A 20,594-nucleotide genomic window follows, 5' to 3' on the forward strand; every position below is an offset into this window, starting at 1 on the left:
GGGTTGGTTCATGATGCAAGGGTACTAAAGAACAGCCCTGTGTATAAAGAGGGCTTATACCCACCTGCAGGATGATACATTCTTGGGGATGGGGGTTATCCCTGCATTAATACACCCATCCGGCTCCTGACCCGCTATCGAGAGCCTGTGCAGAACCCTGTACAGGCTCGTTTTAACAGCAAACTGTCCAAGGCCAGGAATGTGGTGGAAAGAGCTTTTTGGAATGATGAAGACAAGATGGCGTTCCATTTTCTTTAAAGCCCTTGAGGTGAGCCCTGTCTTCGCCCCGGAGGTTGTTGCATGCTGTGCAGTGCTCCACAACCTCTGTATCGCTCATGGAGACATCATTGAGCCAGAATTAACAACGGTACATGTTGACCAACCAGAGCCTGTAATAAATGACATGACATCAGGTGAAGATGCAAAGCATAAATTAAAAAGATGCAAAGCATAAATTAAAAAGAAAATTCTTTATTTCCATTATTTGCCAACACATTTTCTTTCTCACAAAATACAATAATACTACAACACTTTTTGATTTTCCTCTCTCTGGCGTGCCTCTTGCTCTCTCTTCTCCTCTCGTTCTCTTCTTTCCCTTTCTATTCTTTCCTCCCTCTCCTCAGCCTCTCTCCATCTTCTCTCCTCGTTCTCTGCTGCTTCTATCTCCCTCTTATTTTCCCTTTCTTCCATCTCCCTCAGATACGCAACTAAATCTTTCTCCCCTCGTCTCTTTTTGGCTGGGGTTTCCATGCTTCTCGAGGATGATGAAGCTTCAGCAGCATCCTGGCCAGATGAGGAAATAAGTGTCGGTGGGCTAATTGATGGTCTCCCACCTATTGCCTCATCCATATCCGTGTACCATTTCCAGGATGCTGCTGTTGCTTCACCACCCTCTGTACCCCAGTAGGTGGACACTTAAGTTCCTACAAGATTCATAAACACAGTACAAGGACCTTAACTTGTATTACAAATCTTTTCTGATATTTTTACTGAAGATCTTACCATCAAATGAAGCTTACTTTGTATTTTTGTTTGAGGTTCTCCCACTTCTTCTTCACATAAGTGGGAGTCACCTTCCCCTGCATTCGGTTCTCCAACACAAAGGCTCTACAATATAATGCACATAACAGTTATTAATGTATATAGCATACACTGCTTCAAAAAAAGTTTGGTCATTAAAAGTTTTTAATGCTTTGAAAAACTTAAATACTAAAACTTGTCTTTATACCACCATTTGTAATTAATATTATGCATAAGATGTAACACAAATTTTGTTTTACGTCAAACAAACAGTTACTTACTCAAACCCTCGAACCGCTGCATTCTGTTTTCCAGTGAAGAGGGCCTGGTTGGCCACTCTCCACCAGATAAGATTTTTAGTGTCTTCATCAGACCCTGCAATATCAAACATTAGTTTTAAAAGGGATTTCTAATGTGACTGTGTAGCAACATTACAACAATCATGAATATTTAGCCTCAACCCCAAAGCTAGATATGTTTACCTTCCTAAAGATAGTTTAGGATAGCCCATCACTAGCATTACAGATAAAATTAAATGAATCTATAGATCGATCATTTATTACAGCAGCTCAATATATATTAATGCAAAGTATTATAGTAAGCAAGTATTAAAGTACAGTATGCAATTATTCAAATTTGCAAGTATTAATGATCCGAGATCTCAGTCCTACTTTATTTTAATGATTTTAATGATCCGAGATCTCAGTCCTACTTCAGACATCACTGTCTAGTCATTTCTTATGTTCAGACTTTCTTAATACACATCTAAGAGGTTTTGTGGGTTCTTATATGTGTGAACTATCTAAACTATACTGTATTGTGGTACATTCATTCAGCCTTCATCAGTTTAGACCCACCCACTTAACCACCAATTTGCCTCCACAGTGAGCCTGTATAGAGAGAGATTTGATTTTTTGTGTGTACCGTCCAATGAAACAGCTGTGCTGTTGGCTGTGCACGTGTCTCTGTGTCGCAATCAGTTAGTGCGTTTGGCTGTTAACCAAAAGGTTGGTGATTCGAGCCCACACAGGGACGAGTGTCTTTTTTTTGCAAAACCATGACTGATGATCAAACGATTAAACGTCAGTGTATATTATCTGGAAACAGATGCTCTTCATATAGAAATATGCTTTACATTTGCTTGATGGTAATAACTCTTATTGAAGTCTTAGTGAACAATTAAAATATCAATTCAGGTTTTTAGTTCAATTGGGGAAAATATTAACAGTAGCTCAACTTCCTAAAACCCAGAATCTACATGTACAAATCCTACATTCATTCCACAAAGTTCACAAAATACATGATTTAATGAGTGAAAACTTGACGTTTGGAGCCCCTCTGGTGTGCAGGTTGGTACTGTGTATCAGCACTACTTACTGTGTGCAGGACCTGAGTCGTATCTGCTCCAGTCACTGGTTGGTGGCATTAAGCTCAGTCAAGAACTTTAAGAAATATATAGTTTAGATAGTTCACACATATAAGAACCCATAAAACCTCTTAGATGTTTACTATTAGTCCGTTGCAGCTGTTTGAATGGAGTTAGCGTCGAATTATGTACAAAGATCTAAAGAACATACAGGAGAACTGGCCGGTTAGCTCAGTTGGTTCACTAAGTTGATAGTACTCAGCAATGAGCAGTTGGAAGCTGGGGGAGTCGATTCTTTTTGATGAAGTCAACATTTTATATGTTATACAAAATACTTAAAAGAGTCGGATCACTATCATTAGCTGTCATGTAAAAATTAATCGCGGGTCAATACAGAGACAAACCATCTCATCTAATACAAAATAGAATAAATAATGTATAACAGTTTAATGATGCACCATACATACAGTGAAACAAAACACAAAACCCCTAAACTTATAAAAAGCTTCACTTAAATAATAAGAATATGTCAAAAATACATCAAATTACCTAAATATTATCTACATAACACATACAGCAAAAACAAGTGAATGTGGAAGCATGTGTGTGTATTGTGTATGTGTGTGTGTGTGTGTGCATGTTTATGAATATTAATAGAATAGATACGTATGTTAGACACGTATAGATACATGAAGTGATGTAGACACACATATTAACTCCTTTGCAATAGTAATGATACACTATGTGGCAAAAATTATTTGGACACCTTACCATGAGCTTGTTGGATCTCATTTAAAAAAACTAACACTATTAAAATCAAGTGACTTCTGTGTGATCATCAGTGACTTGTGATCTTCTGAACAGGTGCACAAACATCAAATCATCTGCTTCAGAGCGACATGGAGGGACGGGCCCACTGCATCCTGAACTTAATGCAATTTTCCAACAGTGGAACGTTTTGTTGTGATTTTGATACTTGGGTGGCAATGTTGAACTAAAATTACTTTTATTTAGTGTTTAAAACTTCTAAATTACCTCAGTTTTGTCAATTGATTTCAATCAATTATATCAATCACGTAAGATTAAATCACTTGAGATGTAAAAGTAAAGTCAAAAGTTGTGTGTTTTTGCTTTATTTACTTAGCAAATGGCAAATCATTACGTTTAGTTTCGGTGGTGTCAGGGTTCCATGGTGTAATGGTTAGCACTCAGGACTCTGATTCCAGCAGTCTGGGTTCAAATCTCGGTGGGACCTTACTGCTTTTAATTGTGGTCCAAGATTGAGAAACATTAGCAGTTTCAGGATGGTAGCATTCAGCGCATGTGCAGTACAACAGAGCATCACAATTGCTTGTGCTAGTTTAGAGTCACCTTAAATGACATCTTAATTTCCATCCATTCATCCAGCTTGAATATCATAATAGCACTAGTAGTGTTATAGTGTTCCACATGTGACTGCTCCATCCCAAAATATAATCGCTAATCATTGTTTACAGCGCCATCAACAGCCAACTTGCTCTTAAATTACTAATTATTAACTTTTGGGCTTAAGTAAGACTTCACTGTGTGGTTCCATGGTGTAATGGTTAGCACTCTGGACTTTGAATCCAGTGATCCAAGTTCAAATCTCGGTGGAACCTGGTTTTATTTAGGTAATAACACTGTTATCAATGCTGAGTAGAGAATAGTCTTCCACATGTGACTGCTCTATGCCAAATTGTAACACCAAAAGGCAAGTTATTGTTTACAGCGCAATCTACCGGCCAACTGGGTCCTAAATTTAGACAACGATTACTTGTGCTAGTTGTGTCAACCAAGCAGATCACCATTCAGGAAGGTATATCAGTGCCAAAATACGAGCCAGTTTGTTCAGTAAAACTTTATAAGCCAACAGCAGCGAATAAACTTAAGAGTCACCTTAGATTACATGTTAACTTCCATCTATCCATCCAGCTTAAATACCATAAACACTACGTATACAAAACATGTGGAGCTATTCTTACTACAGTAAAACACACTGAACTGACTTTTAAAGTGAAGTTCAAAATGTTGTACAGAGATCGTTCCCATCTAGTGGTGCTAGATAAATTACAGCTTGTTACTTGGGTACAGATTTGTGACATTATTATTAAATTGTGGTTGTTGTGTTTGTTGTTATTTTTAACTGTTCATTTTTTAAGTGTAAAATCATAAACAGCACCATCTATAAATAATGAATCTTGTGCTTCCACTTGAGATTTTTGTTTACGTGAACAATGTCTGAAATTTGACGAGCTTGATTATTTGTAATATGTGTTAAAATGATGAATGAACATAAACACTTGTTTTTAAAGTTTTTATTTATTTATTTTAGTTTCAATACAACGTGACCCTGACAAGTTTAAAAAAAGCAAAAATGAAGTGTCCCAAGTGTTTTTGTAACGTGTTGTAGACCTGCAATGGTGACTATTTTTGGTATACAGGAAAGAAAAGGCTGAATGCAGGTGAAAATGTGTTATTTGGCAACCAGCACTGTGTAAATATTAGACAGAACACATGATGGGTTATTTTAACTTGTTGGGTTGTGCAGTTTAACCATTAGTTCTTCATCTGGTCGTGATGTTAGTGAATTAAACCTACATCTCTCTGATGGTCTGACTGATAAGTTGTCTGTTCTGACATGCTGCAATTGCACCACAGAGACAGAGTTACAGTTGTTTTATTGGACGGTACACACAGGTCACATGACTTGCTAACTTTTACAGAAGGGCAATTAAGTTTGGCTAATTGAAATAATGGCATGTTTCTGACCTGAATGAGAGCAGCATTAAAAAGATCTCACACTTGTCAGAGACAACGTTTGAAGCCCAGGTCAATAGGACCTGCTAGTTAGAGAAGGCTCACTTGTTTGTTAGTTTAAGTCCTAAAGTGGGTGTGGTTCATACAGGGGTTGAACCAACGACCTTGGCGTTATTAGCTCCACGCGCTAAACAACTGAGCTAACCGGCCGGTGTGCAAAGACAGGGCATATACCCACATACCCGATTCGACACTGACAGCCCTTCAGTTATGGAGCTGTCAAATCATTGTTTACAGTGCCATCCAACAGCCAACTTGCTCTTAAATTACTAATTATTAACTTTTGGGCTTAAGTAAGACCTCACTGTGTGGTTCCATGGTGTAATGGTTAGCACTCTGGACTTGGAATCCAGTGATCGGAGTTTAAATCAAGGTGGAACCTGATTTTATTTAGGTAAAAACACTGTTATCAATGCTGAGTAGAGAATAGTGTTCCACATGTGACTGCTCTATGCCGAATTGTAACACCAAAGGGCAAATCATTGTTTATAGCGCCATCTACCTAAAGGTTTAGAAACTTTAGCAGTTTCAGGATGGTAGTGATCAGCGCATGTGCAGTACAACAGAGCGCTTGTGGGGTGTAGACCACGATTACTTGTGCTAGTTGTGTCAACCAAGCAGATCACCATTCCGGAAGGTATATCAGTGCCAAAATACGAGCCAGTTTGTTCAGTAAAACTTTATAAGCCAACAGCAGCAAATAAACTTAAGAGTCACCTTAGATTACATGTTAACTTCCATCTATCCATCCAGCTTAAATACCATAAACACTACGTACAAAACATGTGGAGCTATTCTTACTACAGTAAAACACACTGAACTGACTTTTAAAGTGAAGTTTAAACTGTTGTACAGAGATCGTTCCCATCCAGTGGTGCTAGATAAATTACAGCTTGTTGCTTGGGTAAAGATTTGTGACTTTATTATTAAATTGTTGTTGTCGTGTTTGTTGTTATTTTTTAACTGTTCATGTTTTTAAATGTAAAACCATAAACAGCACCGTCTATAAATAAATGAATCTTGTGCTTCCACTTGAGATTTTTGTTTATGTGAACAATGTCTGAAATTTGACGAGCTTGATTAATTTGTAATATTTAAGATGATGAATGAACCTAAATACTTGCTTTTAAATTTTAAGTTTTTATTTATTTATTTTAGTTTCAATACAACGTGACACCGACAAGATAAAAAAAAAGTAAAAATAAAGTGTCCCAATCTTATCAGGTGGATATTTGTGCTTGTAGGACTGTTGTTTACTGGATGTTATCAGTTACTTATTTCCACTATTCTGTGGGACTACACATTGTTGTTGTGTCTCATATCCGTTTGATCAACAGGCAGGTTGTGCAATAAAAGACACTCACCCCTGGGTTGGCTCGAACCACCAACCTTTTCGGTTAATAGCCAAACGTGCTAACCGATTGCGCCACAGAGACACACAAAAAGAGACATTTCATTGGATGGTACACACAAGTCACATGACTTGCTAACTTTTACAGCAGGGCATTTAAGTTTGGCAAATTAAAATAATCACATGTTTGTGACCTGAATGAGAGGGGCATTAAAAAGATCCCAGGTCAATAGGACCTGCTAGTTAGAGAAGGCTCACTTGTTTGTTAGTTTAAATACAAAGGTGGGTGTGGCCAGTACAGGAATCAAACCTGCGACCTTGGCGTTATTAGCACCACGCGCTAACCAACTGAGCTAACTGGCCTATGTACAAGGGCAGGGCATATACCCACATACCCGATTCTACACTGACAGCCCTTCGGTTAAGGACCTGCCACACAGAAACGATGGAGAGCTTTACTGTTGGTCTCAAGTTCGTCTCGGCTGTAGTAGAGGAGACTTAATGAATGAATTCAGTTTAAATATTAATTAAAAAAAACCTTTCCAGTCGTACCTCCACACAAACCAAAACACTCAATCTGTAAAAGAAAGATACGTGCATGAAAGTGATGAGGTTTTAAAATTTTGCGCTCACTATTAAAAGTTAAAAGTATTGGGGTGTACCAGTACTAGGGTGTGTCATGGTATGGGGGTGTGTCAGTACAAGTACCAGGGTGTGTCATGGTATGGGGGTGTGTCAGTACAAGTACCAGGGTGTGTCATGGTATGGGGGTGTGTCAGTAACAGTACCAGGGTGTGTCATGGTATGGGGGTGTGTCAGTACCAGTACCAGGGTGTGTCATGGTATGGGGTGTGTCAGTACCAGTACCAGGGTGTGTCATGGTATGGGGGTGTGTCAGTACCAGTACCAGGATGTGTCATGGTATGGGGGTGTGTCAGTACCAGTACCAGGGTGTGTCATGGTATAGGGGTGTTTCAGTACCAGTACCAGGGTGTGTCATGGTATGGGGTGTGTCAGTACCAGTACCAGGGTGTGTCATGGTATGGGGGTGTGTCAGTACCAGGGTGTGTCATGGTATGGGGTGTGTCAGTACCAGTACCAGGGTGTGTCATGGTATGGGGGTGTGTCAGTACCAGTAGCAGGGTGTGTCATGGTATGGGGGTGTTTCAGTACCAGGGTGTGTCATGGTATGGAAGTGTGCCAGTACCAGGGTGTGTCATGGTATGGGGGTGTGTCAGTACCAGGGTGTGTCATGGTATGGGGGTGTGTCAGTACCAGGGTGTGTCATGGTATGGGGGTGTGTCAGTACCAGGGTGTGTCATGGTATGGGGGTGTGCCAGTACCAGGGTGTGTCATGGTATGGGGGTGTGTCAGTACCAGGGTGTATCATGGTATGGGGGTGTGTCAGTACCAGTACCAGGGTGTGTCATGGTATGGGGGTGTGTCAGTACCAGTACCAGGGTGTGTCATGGTATGGGGGTGTGTCAGTACCAGAGTGTTTCACACACACTTATACCTAGGGTACCCTGTTACCCCCAGGACATGGGGAGAACATGCAAATTTCACCCGGTAATCGAACCCAGGACCCTCCAGAAGCCATCCGACAGTGGAAATCAAGTCAGTATATGTGCAGTCACATGAATCCAGTCATGCCCATATATGGTAAAGGTAAATTCACTCTGCTCCCTCGGAACGCTGTGACATCACAATGTGGACCTGTGCTCTTCAGGAGCAGCATTTAGATTTTCTCCTCATTTACGATGGCTGCTTCTCTGAGACAGAGGTTTCTGCGTGTGCTGTGTTGCGGGGCGCCTACCCGGGCGTCCTCCGGGGGCGACCAGGGTCACGGGGGCGGTGCGGAGGCAGAGGAAGTGCTCCTGATGGAGGGGTTTCTGTTTAAGAGGACCAGGAGTGTGTTTAAAACCTGGAACAGGTCTGTACACTGATGCTTAGTGTTTATATTAGGAATTATCTCTCTATATATATACAGTACAGGCCAAAAGTTTGGACACACCAGCCAAAAGTTTGGACACACCTTCTCTTCAATGTTTTTTCTTGATTATTTTTATTTTCTACATTGTAGATTAATACTGAAGACATCCAAACTATGAAGAATTATGTAGTGAACCAAAAAGTGTTAAACAAACCAGAATATGTTTTATATTTTACCAACTCTACCTCTGCACAACCCAACTGATGGTGTCAAACACATTAAAAAAGCAACAAATTCCAAAAATTCACTCTAGACAAGGCACAAACATTCATTGAAAACCATTCCAGGTGGAAACCTAATAAAGCTGGTTGAGAACATTTCAAAGAGTGTGCAAATCTGTCATTAAAGCAAAAGATGGCTACTTTGAAGAATCTAAAATATAAAACATATTCTGGTTTGTTTAACACTTTTTTGTTTACTACATAATTCCATATGTGTTCCTTCATAGTTTGGATGTCTTTAGTATTAATCTACAATGTAGAAAATTTAAAAACATTAAGAGAAACCACAGGAATGAGAAGGTGTGTCCAAACTTTTGGCCTGTACTGTATATATTAGGAATATATATAATTATCAATATTATATATACACAATATTATATTTACACACTCAATATTATATATATATATATATATATATATATATACGATGTGTTTGATCTCTGCAGGCGGTGGTTCATCATACAGAACAATCAGCTTCTCTACAAGAAGAGGTTTAAGGTAGGTCACATGACTTTACATGATCTAAATCAGCTCTCTCCTGGACTCTGCGAAATACCCATAATGCACCGCAGTCTTACGCCCCTCATAATTCAGGCGCATCACAGCAGAGGTCGACTTCTGTGCCGGGCTGCGTCCCAAACCGCCCCCCCGTCGTGTTTACGTCTGGGACGATTTCACTGGCGTTTATATCATCGACTGTATAAATAAGAAGGTTTTATGTTCTATTCCCCAGCGTGACTTCACGGTGCTGGCTGAAGACCTGCAGCACTGTTCGGTCCAGAGCTGCGAGGACGCCGGGCGCCGCTTCTGCTTCTGCGTGGACACGCCCACAAGGTAAGTCCAGATCTATAATCATCAGAGATAGACAGACAGACAGGTGATCAATAGACAGACAGATAATCAATAGACAGACAGACAGATGATCAATAGACAGATAGATAGGCAGATGGACAGATAATCAATAGACAGACACAGACAAATATTAGACAGACAAATAGATAGATAGACAGACAGACGGATAGATGATCAATAGACAGGCAATAGATAGATAGACAAGATGATTGATAGACAGACTAACATACTAACAGATAGACAGATAGATAGATGATCAATAAACAGACAGACAGATAGATGCTAGATAGACAGATGAATAGACAGACAGACAAGAAGATAGATTATAGATAAATAGATAATCAATAGACATACTATTTATCTATCTGTCTATCCATCTGTCTGTCTGAATGTCTGTCTATCTATCTGTTTATCTATCTACTCAATCTGTCTGTCTGTCTGCATCCTATATAATCTGTATCTATCACCGTGTGTACAGGAGCTGTACGTTCCAGGCCGACTGTGAGGCAGGTAGACGGGCGTGGATCAGCGCCATTCAGAACCTGACTGAGAGAGAAGAAGAAACAGTCGAGAGCGAGGTGAATTATCATCACCACTATACTCCGGGAAGGGAGGGGTTCAGTTCTCGGCTCTGTAACACCAGTTTAATGTGTCTGAATCAGCAGGAATCAGACGGGTACAAGGACAATTTGAAATCAGACTCCAGTGATACGTTGTCGGACGGGGAGATTCAGTTGGAGGACTCTGACTCTCAGGGACCGCGGGCGTCTTCTGAAGCTCCAGGTAACCTTAACACCACCACATTAGAGTTCCACACTATTGAACTCTAGTGACTATATATTTAACCCTTGGGCTTCGTAGGTGGGATCAGTTCTGGAGAAGTCGTCTGTGATGCTCTCGAGAACAAGGGTGAGTACGCCGAACCTTTATGTAGACCCTTATTTTTGGTCCACATGACACATGGAGCATCATTGGTGATACCTGTGTTGAAGATGCTGAAGGAGAAACCACCAACGGAGAACGTCAAGTGGAAAAGACGACAGACACGAACCCGGACAGCTTTGAGAGCCGATATACCGATGGAGAGCTGCTGGGAAAGGGAGGCTTCGGTTCAGTCTACAAAGGTGACCAAAAGGCGAATGGGAACCAGGTGAGTATCAGTTTGCTGTGTTGATCCTCCCCTGGTTCCTCCCTTGGCTCCAAATACCTGTGACAACCTTCTGAAGAGGCCAAACAAGAGGCCAGGAAGAGCAATCAGTAATAATAATAACATGTCTCTTGTGGGCAGCAGGTAGAAGTTCCATGCGCTGTACCCGAGACGGACGACATCACAGAGGGAACGTCACGTGTGGTTGAGGACGTCTCTGAGCTGCACAAGTGCTATGAGGTTTACGAAAGCATTGGATCAGGTAACTGGTACCACTTTCAGTGATCTCTCTGCCTTTGTGTAACACAGATGTGCATCTTTTAAAACCTGACTTAATATTTTTTTTATTATTCAATCGGTGGTTATCGGTGGTTTATTCAGGTGGTTATGCGACGGTCAAGCTCGGCAGGCACATTCTGACTGAAGAGCAAGTGGCCATCAAGATCCTGGAGAAGAAAGAGCTCGGGGTTAGTTTCAGCAAAACCGTCTGTTGACGGACGTGTCTCAGTTTCCAAACGTTTGGTTCTCCTAATTCTGATCTGAAAAGTCATAAAACTGTTCCTGTTTCCTCCCCATTGCAGGATGAGTTGTCTGATTTGAGGATAGAGATTGAAGCCCTGAAGAACCTCAATCATCAGCACGTGTGCCGCTTGTACCAAGTCATGGAGACTGCTGACCAGATCTACCTGGTGCTTGAGGTACCATCAGTGGTTGGAAACTATCAGATTTGATTTAATCTCTGGATTTCTGATGATTTGCTGCTCACTTGACTCGCTCTCTCCTCCAGTTTTGTCCGGGTGGAAATCTGTTTGACCACATCGATAATAACAACAGGTTGTCGGAGGAGGAGACGCGCAGGATCTTCCGTCAGATCGTCTCGGCGCTGGCCTACATCCACAGCCAGGGATACGCCCACCGTGACCTTAAGCCAGTGTGTCAGCCAAACGATTTCCACTTATACTTTGTGCGCTTTCTTTGTTAGTGCTTGTACATGACTGGTTTTATTTTGACTCTCAGGAAAACATGATGCTGGATGAGAAGAACAACATCAAGCTCATCGACTTTGGTCTCTGTGCCAAACCAGAGGTTCGTGTCTCTACTAAGACTGTAGTGTATACTTAAATCAAGCGTGCCATTCAGAGAGTCTAGTAAGGTGGTGTGCTTACCCCCATCCATCATGCTAAAGCCTTGCACACATGGTGTCCACAATTAGTTTCAGTGATCAGTTAGATGAACAGGACATCACAGAGCCATGCTGGTTCAGTTTGTGTGTTGTGTTGCAGATGCGAGTCAACAGTTGGACCTTCGGTTGATAGAAATCTGTTTTGTTGTAGGGTGGATTGGGTACTGCTCTGATTGAGGGCTGTGGAACCCCTCCCTACTTGGCACCAGAAATCATTGATGATAAACCCTATCTTGGTGCAGAGGTACGTTTGATTGGGGTGTGTCCCCAGGTTATTCCTGATAAACTTCAATTGGAAAGTCTTTAAATCCGAGGTGTTCAGTCCCCTCTGTAGCCCCATTCATGAGTTAATCTATGAGGTCTGGATGAGGGGACTGACCAGGATAAAGCATGGTTAAAAAAGACAATGAATGTGTGTGTGTGTGTTTAGGCAGATGTTTGGAGCCTGGGTGTTATCCTATATGTCATGCTGTGTGGCTATTTCCCGTTCGGCGGTGACGACTTTGAGGAGCTCCATGAACAAATCACTGTAAGTCTTGGAACTACAATGAAACACCATTGGTATACACGTCTTGTTACGATTATGAAATTGAATCCATTATTTAATGCTCAGCAGCATGTTAAACATACAGTAAAAGTAACAGTAACGGCTTGTGGTGATGTTCTTTGATCAGATGTGATTGTTTTGCTCTGTGTTTCCTCAGAAAGGACATTATGACACTCCTGACTGGCTGTCTCCTGGTTCTGTACTGCTGATTAAGGAAATGCTGCAGGTGTGTGTTTATGGTGTGTTTAATGTGAGCAAAGTGGGTGTGTGTTTCTCTGTGGACTTCATCACCTGAAGTTCTTGTATCTTGTCCTGTAGGTGGTTCCAGAGCGGCGCATAAAGGTGGAGCATCTGCTGGATCACGAGTGGGTAATGAAGGGGTACAGCAGCCCTGTGGAATGGCACAGCACATGCCAGGTACAACATCCACCCTAGACGTAGTACAGTGATATGATGGAGATCCACCGTACAGAAGATTGTATCTTTATTATCTCACATACTCATATATTTGTGTGTGTGTGTGTGTGTTTGTGTCTCAGCTGGATCATCTAGATGAGGAGAGCATCACCGAGATCGCTGTGATGTTCAGACAGTCCAACCAAAGCACCAAGCAGCTGGTGTCTGAGGTACATTTCAGTACTTGTATCTGCATCAACACAGATGTTAAAATGTAGACACATATTTATTAATACTGAGGTTCTTGTGCTCCATCTAAAAGAGATGTGTGTGTGTGTGTGTGTGTGTGTGTGTGCAGTGGAAGTTTGATCAGACCACAGCTACGTATCTTTTGCTCTTGAGAAGGAAGCAGCGCAGTAGTCCAGTGTGTAGCCGAGCGGACGTGTAAGAAATCCAGGTAACATTTCCACAATCAGTGTATTTTACCTGATAAACGCTGCTCCACATGCTCATCTGTCCAAACGCTACAGCTTCTGGAATGTTCTTACACCTCTTCTTGTTTTATTTAGCAGGAGACATTGTCGGTACCATCAAGGAGGGACGATGGTGGAGCCGTCCAATCAGGACACGTTACATCTCAATTTCACATTTCAGTGATTGTTGCAGATGTTTCTCTCTAACCCATCCTCTCTCTCTCTCTTCTTTTACCAGAACGATGCATTTTGGGTATCTGTGTGTGACTGGTTAGAGGAACTCCACTGAGGTGCCGCCCTTGTTGATCCACACAGCTGTATGAGAAGTGTAGAACATGGATGACCAGGATCAACAAGCATCAAAATCTTATAACATTAAATAATAAATAAATAAACTCACTGAATATATGAAGGTGCATGGATGTTCATTTTTACAATAGCAACACGTTTCCCGACATTTTACAGAACATTGAACTCAGCAGTGAAGATACAGACCTACTGTCAGCTCACTCAGAGCAGCCTGAGATCGTTACCCTAAAACTTAATGAACTCATATCTCCTAAAGAGACAGTAAACTATTAACAACAATTTTATAATACATGAGGTCCAGTTACAAAATACACTATATTGCCAAAAGTATTCACTCACCCATCCAAATCATTGAATTTAGGTGTTCCAATCACTTCCATGGCCACAGGTGTATTAAACCAAGCACCTCGCTTTGTCGCTCTCAGGAGCTCAGTGAATTCCAGCGTGGTACTGTGATGCCACCTGTGCAACAAGTCCAGTCGAGAAATTTCCTCACTACTAAATATTATACAGTCGACTGTCAGTGGTATTATAACAAAGTGGAAGCGTTTGGGTACCACGTAAAATGACAAAGCGGGTCAGCGGATGCTGAGGAACATAGTGCACAGAGGTCACCAACGTTCTGCAGAGTCGATCACTACAGACCTCCAAACTTCATGTGGCCTTCAGATGAGCTCAAGAACAGTGTGTAGAGCTTCATGGAATGGGTTTCCATGGCCAAGCAGCTGCATCCAAGCCTTACATCACCAAGCGCATGGACTAAAGCATGCCGCCACTGGTTTCTAGAGCAGTGGAGACGTGTTCTCTGGAGTGGTGAATCACGCTTCTCTACCTGGCAATTCAATGGACGAGTCTGGGTTTGGTGGTTGCCAGGAGAACAGTACTTGTACAAGTTTGGTGGAGGGGGGATTATGGTGTGGGGGTGTTTTTCAGGAGTTGGGCTCGGCCCCTTAGTTCCAGTGAGAGAAACTCTTAATGCTTCAGCATACCAAGAGATTTTGGACAATTTCATGCTTCCAACTTTGTAGGAACAGTTTGGGGATGGCCCTTTCCTGTTCCAACATGACCAGTGCACAAAGCACAAAGTCCTTAAAGACGTGGATCAGCAGTTTGGTGTGAAAGAACTTGACTGGTCTCAACCAGATAGAACACCTTGAGATGAATTAGAGTGGAGACTGTGAGCCAGGCCTTCTCGTACAACATCAGTGTCTGACCTCACAAATGCACTTCTGGAAGAATGGTCAAAAATTCCCATAAACACACTCCTAAACCTTGTGGAAAGCCTCTCAGAGGAGTTGAAGCTGTTATAGCTGCAAAGGGTGGCCAACATCATATTAAACCCGGTGGATTAAGAATGGGACGTCACTCAAGTTTTCTGTTATTCCTCAAAGAAATTGATTGAAGTCAGGATTTCTCGTTGTGATGTTTTGCTTTAATCTTCACTGAAAGTGTGCAGACTCTTAAATGGTTTTTGTGCTGCCATGCAGCTGGTTGAATGGAGTTAGTGTAGAATCATGTACAAAGATCTAAAGGAAGAGTAGGTTAACTGGCCGGTTAGCTCATTTGGTTAGTGCGTGGTGCTTATTAACTTCAAGGTTGTGGGTTCGATCCCCATATGGGCCACCCCTACTTTAACGATTAAAGGTAGCATGGTTGAGAGAGAGTCAGGTGAGCATGTGCTGCGTGTCAGGACTTTCTAACCTGAATATTTTAATCAATGAAAGTAAGAATACCACCCTGTTCTTCTGCCATCTTCAATTCTGGCTTCATTTCACCTAATGAACGTGGCATGACCTTTATAAATGCTTACAATCCATTTCATCAATGGCAATAAAAAAAAAAAGAACTGCTGTGTAATTGAGTGAATTCTTGCACTGCACATGGCAGAAGACTAAAAGAAATTTAGACCGTGTAGAATAAAAGTATTAGGAAAGTATGAGGTTAAAAGCATCAGCTTTTATTTATTCTTAAAAGAAAAATACATGAACCTCAGTCATCTCACACGAAGATCTGTTCTGCTCAACAACAGTAAAGCTCTCCATCGTTTCTGTGTGGCAGCTCCATAACTGAAGGGCTGTCAGTGTGGAGTGCTGCTCCATCCCAAAATATAATCGCAAATCATTGTTTACAGCGCCATCTAACAGCCAACTTGCTCTTAAATTACTAATTATTAACTTTTGGGCTTAAGTCAGACCTCACTGTGTGGTTCCATGGTGTAATGGTTAGCACTCTGGACACAAATCCAGAGTCAAAGCCAAAAAGAAAAATACACACACACACACACACACACACACACACACACAACTTCAGACTTTACTTTTACATCTCAGATTTTTTTAACTTACGTGATTGATATAATTCTGAGCTAATTTAGAAGTTTTCAGTCAGTAAACAAGAGTAATTTTAGTTAAACATTGCCACCCAAGTATCAAAATAACAAACTATTCCACTGTTAAACTGCACTGAGTTAAGTTTAGGACCCAGTTGGTCGGTAGATGATGCTGTAAACAATGATTTGCCTTTTGGTGTTACAGTTTGGCATAGAGCAGTCACATGTGGAACACTATTCTCTACTCAGCATTGATAACAGTGTTTTTACCTAAATAAAACCAGGTTCCACCGAGATTTGAACTCGGATCACCGGATTCAAAGTCCAGAGTGCTAACCATTACACCATGGAACCACACAGAGAGGTCTTACTTAAGCCCAAAAGTTAATAATTAGTCATTTAAGAGCAAGTTGGCTGTTAGATGACGCTGTAAACAATGATTAGCGATTATATTTTGGGATGGAGCAGTCACATGTGGAACACTATAACACTACTACTGCTATTATGATATTCAAGCTGGATGAATGGATGGAAATTAACATGTCATTTAAGGTGACTCTAAACTAGCACATTGTGTCAATCTTGGACCTCACACCGGGCCCTGAATAAAAGCAGTAAGGTCCCACTGAGATTCAGAGTCCAGAGTGCTAACCATTACACCATGGAACCTTGACGCCAAGAAAACTAAATGTAATGATTAGCCATTGCTGAATAAATTAAACAAAAAAGAAAAATAAACACAACTTCAGACTTTACTTTTACATCTCAACTTATTTAAACTACATGATTGATATAATTGACTGAAATCAATAGAAAAAACTGAGGTAATTTAGAAGTTTTAAACACTAAATAAAAGTAATTTTAGTTAAACATTGCCACCCGAGTATCAAAATCACAACAACACGTTCCACTGTTGGAAAATGGCACTAAGTAAAAAAAGACTTGCCACTTTTTTTGTTCTAATTTGGCATAGAGCAGTCATATGTGAAACACTATTTATTCTCTACTCAGCATTGATAACAGTGTTTTTACCTAAATAAAGCCAGGTTCCACCGAGATTTGAACTTGGATCACTGGATTCAGAATCCACAGTGCTAACCATTACACCATGGAAGCACAAAAGATAAACAATTCAGCACAAAGGTTAATAATTACACCATTAACTCCACATGTTTAACGTAGTGTTGATGGTATTTAAGCTGGATGAATAGATGGTAGTTAACATGTCAGATATCCCAAGTTGCAAAAACTCATTTCAGGACAAAAAAAAGCTAAAACCCTCTCGCACACAGCAAAGGATATGGGTGATAACCACATTTTTTGGAGTTGCTAACTGAACTGTGTACTAAAAGAAATTTAGACCGTGTAGAATAAAAGTATTAGGAAAGTATGAGGTTAAAAACATCAGCTTTTATTTATTCTTAAAAGAAAAATACATGAACCTCAGTCATCTCACACGAAGATCTGTTTTGCTCAACAACAGTAAAGTTCTCCATCTTTTCTGTGCGGCAGCTCCATAACTGAAGGGCTGTCAGTGTAGAATCGTGTTTGTGGGTACATGCCCTGTCCTTGCACCCCGGCTGGTTAGCTCAGTTGGTTTGAACGTGGTGCTAATAACGCCAAGGGCGTTGGTTCAAGCCCTGTGCGAGCCACACCCACTTTAGGACTTAAACTAACAAACAAGTGCTCTTCCTCTAACTAGCAGGTTCTTTTAATGCCCCTCTCATTCAGGTCAGAAACATGTGATTATTGCAATTTGCCAAACTTAATTACCCTGCTGTAAAAGTTAGCAAGTCATGTGACCCATGTGTACCGTCCAATGAAACAACTGTGCGCGTGTCTCTGTGGTGCAATCGGTTAGCGCGTTTGGCTGTTAACCGAAAGGTTGGTGGTTTAAGCCCACCCAGGGACAAGTGTCTTTTATTGCACAACCATGTCTTTTGATGAAACGGATATGAGACACAACAACAACGTGTAGTCCAACAGAAATATTGGAAATGAGTAACTGAAAAACATCCAGTAAACAACAGTCCTACAAGCACAAATATCCACCTGATAAGTCACCGGAGACTGGCTGTCCAAAGTGGAAGAATGACCTTTTGGTTTCTATAGACATTAAATGAAGATACTAACCCAACGTGGGGCTCGAACCCACGACCCTGAGATTAAGAGTCTCATGCTCTACCGACTGAGCTAGCCGGGCTTAAGCAGTGTGTCAGGACAGACAGCTCATGGATCAGACCATCAGAGAGATGTAGGTTTAATTCACTAACATCACGACCAGATTAAGAACTAATTCAAGAACTAAGTTCAAAATAATCAACAGAAACAGACTTAGGCTGCGTCCGAAATCGCATACTTACCGAGTACGTACTAGACTGGAGGAAGTATGCACCACTCGGCCGGTAAAGAAGTACGTACCGCCATCTTACCAACGTCAAGTGACCATAGTTACAGACCGCATGCTCATTTCAAGCTCGACTCGCCAAAATTTTGTGTATTTATCGTCTTTATTTGCGCCACTTACTGATTAATCTATAGTCATGTATCCCGACTCCACATTGAGACGGCAGAGAGTAGTAAATCTCAGAAGAGAACTAAGAAAGTAATTGATTTTTTACCTCAGAGATAATGTAAGTACTGCTAACCTCTTTAGCAACAGTATACTACATTACCATGATTAGACTACTACAATGAAAATCGTCTGTGCACGACATTGTGCACAAAATGAGTAGGGCTGTCAGAGGGCTCGTCAGGAGGATCATCACCCTACCAACTGGTGATGAACTAGAGTGTGTAGGAGCTGGGTTTGCCCACTTGGCCGGATCCGAATGTTTTAGAGTGGCAGTTGGTGCTACTGATGGGTGCCACATTCGAATAAAACCTTCGTCTGCCAACGCACAGTGCTACCTAAACAGGAAGCTGTTCCACTCAATTCAGCTTCAAGCCATCTGTGACCACCTGGGGAAGTTCAGAGACATTTTTGTTGGTTATCCTGGGTCGATTCATGATGCAAGGGCACTAAAGAACAGCCCTGTGTATAAAGAGGGCTTATACCCACCTGCAGGACAATACATTTTTGGGGATGGGGGTTATCCCTGCATTAATACACCCATCCGGCTCCTGACCCCCTTTCGAGAGCCTGTGCAGAACCCTTGAGGTGAGCCCTGTCTTCGCCCCGGAGGTCGTTGCATGCTGTGCGGTGCTCCACAACCTCTGTATCACTCATGGAGACATCATTGAGCCAGAATTAACAGAGGTACATGTTGACCAACCAGAGCCTGTAATTAATGACATGACATCAGGTGAAGATGGAAGAAAGCATCTGGCTGCAGCTGTCTCAGCACCACAGCACAGCATACCAGCTCTTTATGAGCATGATTATATTTAGAAAAATGTTTATGCATTAATTAAAAGTAAAACTTGAATATTTTTTTAATTACAATTTCAAATTTTTACATTTTTTCTATTTTTAATTAAGGTTAAATGAAAAAGAAAATCCTTTATTTCCATTATTTGCCAACACATTTTCTTTCTCACAACATACAATAATACTACAACACTTTTTCATTTTCAATTATTTATTTTTTCATTAGAATCTGTAGGATTTTAATAAACCTTTCCTCTCTCTCTCTCTCGCCTCCCTATCTCTCCTTTCCTCCCTCATTCTTGCTTCCTGGTCTCTCCTCTCTCTCTTTCTCGCGTCTCTCGCTCTCGCTTTTCCTCTCTCTGATGTGTCTCTTCTTTCCTCCCTCTCCTCAGCCTCTCTCCATCTTCTCTCCTCGTTCTCTGCTGCTTCTATCTCCCTCTCATTTTCCCTTTCTTCCATCTCCCTCAGATACGCAACTAAATCTTTCTCCCCTCGTCTCTTTTTGGCTGGGGTTTCCATGCTTCTCGAGGATGATGAAGCTATAGCAGCATCCTGGCCAGATGAGGAAATAAGGGTTGGTGGGCTAATTGATGGTCTCCCACCTATTGCCTCATCCATATCCGTGTACCATTTCCAGGATGCTGCTGTTGCTTCACCACCCTCTGTACTTACCCCAGTAGGTGGACACTTAAGTTCCTACAAGATTCATAACCACAGTACAAGGACCTTAACTTGTATTACAAATCTTTTCTGATATTTTTACTGAAGATCTTACCAACAAATTAAGCTTACTTTGTAATTTTGTTACAAAGAACAAATTTTGTTCTTCTTTACATAAGTGGGAGTCACCTTCCCCTGCATTTGGTTCTCCAACACAAAGGCTCTACAATATAACGCACATAACAGTTATTAATGTATATAGCATACACTGCTTCAAAAAAAGTTTAGTCATTAAAAGTTTTTAATGCTTTGAAAAACTTAAATACTAAAACTTGTCTTTATACCACCCTTTGTAATTATTATTATGCATAAGATGTAACACAAATTTTGTTACGTCAAACAAACAGTTACTTACTCAAATCCTCGAACCGCTGCATTCCGTTTTCCTGTGAAGAGGGCCTGGTTGGCCACTCTGCACCGGATAAGATTTTTAGTGTCTTCATCAGACCCTGCAATATCAAACATTAGTTTTAAAAGGG

The 20,594-nt window shown here is 41.2% G+C and overlaps 1 protein-coding gene, 1 long non-coding RNA gene, 3 other non-coding genes and 1 pseudogene across 5 annotated transcripts in view; 3 read left to right on the top strand and 3 right to left on the bottom strand.

Annotated features, from left to right (window-relative positions):
* The window catches only part of LOC134326292 (zinc finger protein 850-like), a 321,599-nt gene that overhangs the window by 175,898 nt on the left and 125,107 nt on the right, over positions 1-20,594 (top strand). The gene's annotated exons all lie outside the window — the stretch shown is intronic.
* The window catches only part of LOC134327051 (zinc finger protein 850-like), a 77,533-nt pseudogene that overhangs the window by 20,579 nt on the left and 36,360 nt on the right, over positions 1-20,594 (bottom strand).
* On the top strand, positions 3,955-4,026 carry trnaq-uug (transfer RNA glutamine (anticodon UUG)). Its single transcript has one exon. It is a non-coding gene; the product is annotated as a tRNA-Gln (tRNA).
* On the top strand, positions 10,318-11,029 carry LOC134326026 (uncharacterized). Its single transcript, XR_010014457.1, has 4 exons — positions 10,318-10,424; positions 10,503-10,550; positions 10,634-10,791; positions 10,930-11,029. It is a non-coding gene; the product is annotated as an uncharacterized LOC134326026 (long non-coding RNA).
* On the bottom strand, positions 16,308-16,379 carry trnaq-uug (transfer RNA glutamine (anticodon UUG)). The gene has a single exon. It is a non-coding gene; the product is annotated as a tRNA-Gln (tRNA).
* Positions 18,156-18,228, bottom strand: trnak-cuu (transfer RNA lysine (anticodon CUU)). Its single transcript has one exon. It is a non-coding gene; the product is annotated as a tRNA-Lys (tRNA).

Source organism: Trichomycterus rosablanca, chromosome 14 (assembly GCF_030014385.1).
Source record: "Trichomycterus rosablanca isolate fTriRos1 chromosome 14, fTriRos1.hap1, whole genome shotgun sequence".
NCBI classification, from domain to species: Eukaryota; Metazoa; Chordata; class Actinopteri; order Siluriformes; family Trichomycteridae; genus Trichomycterus; species Trichomycterus rosablanca.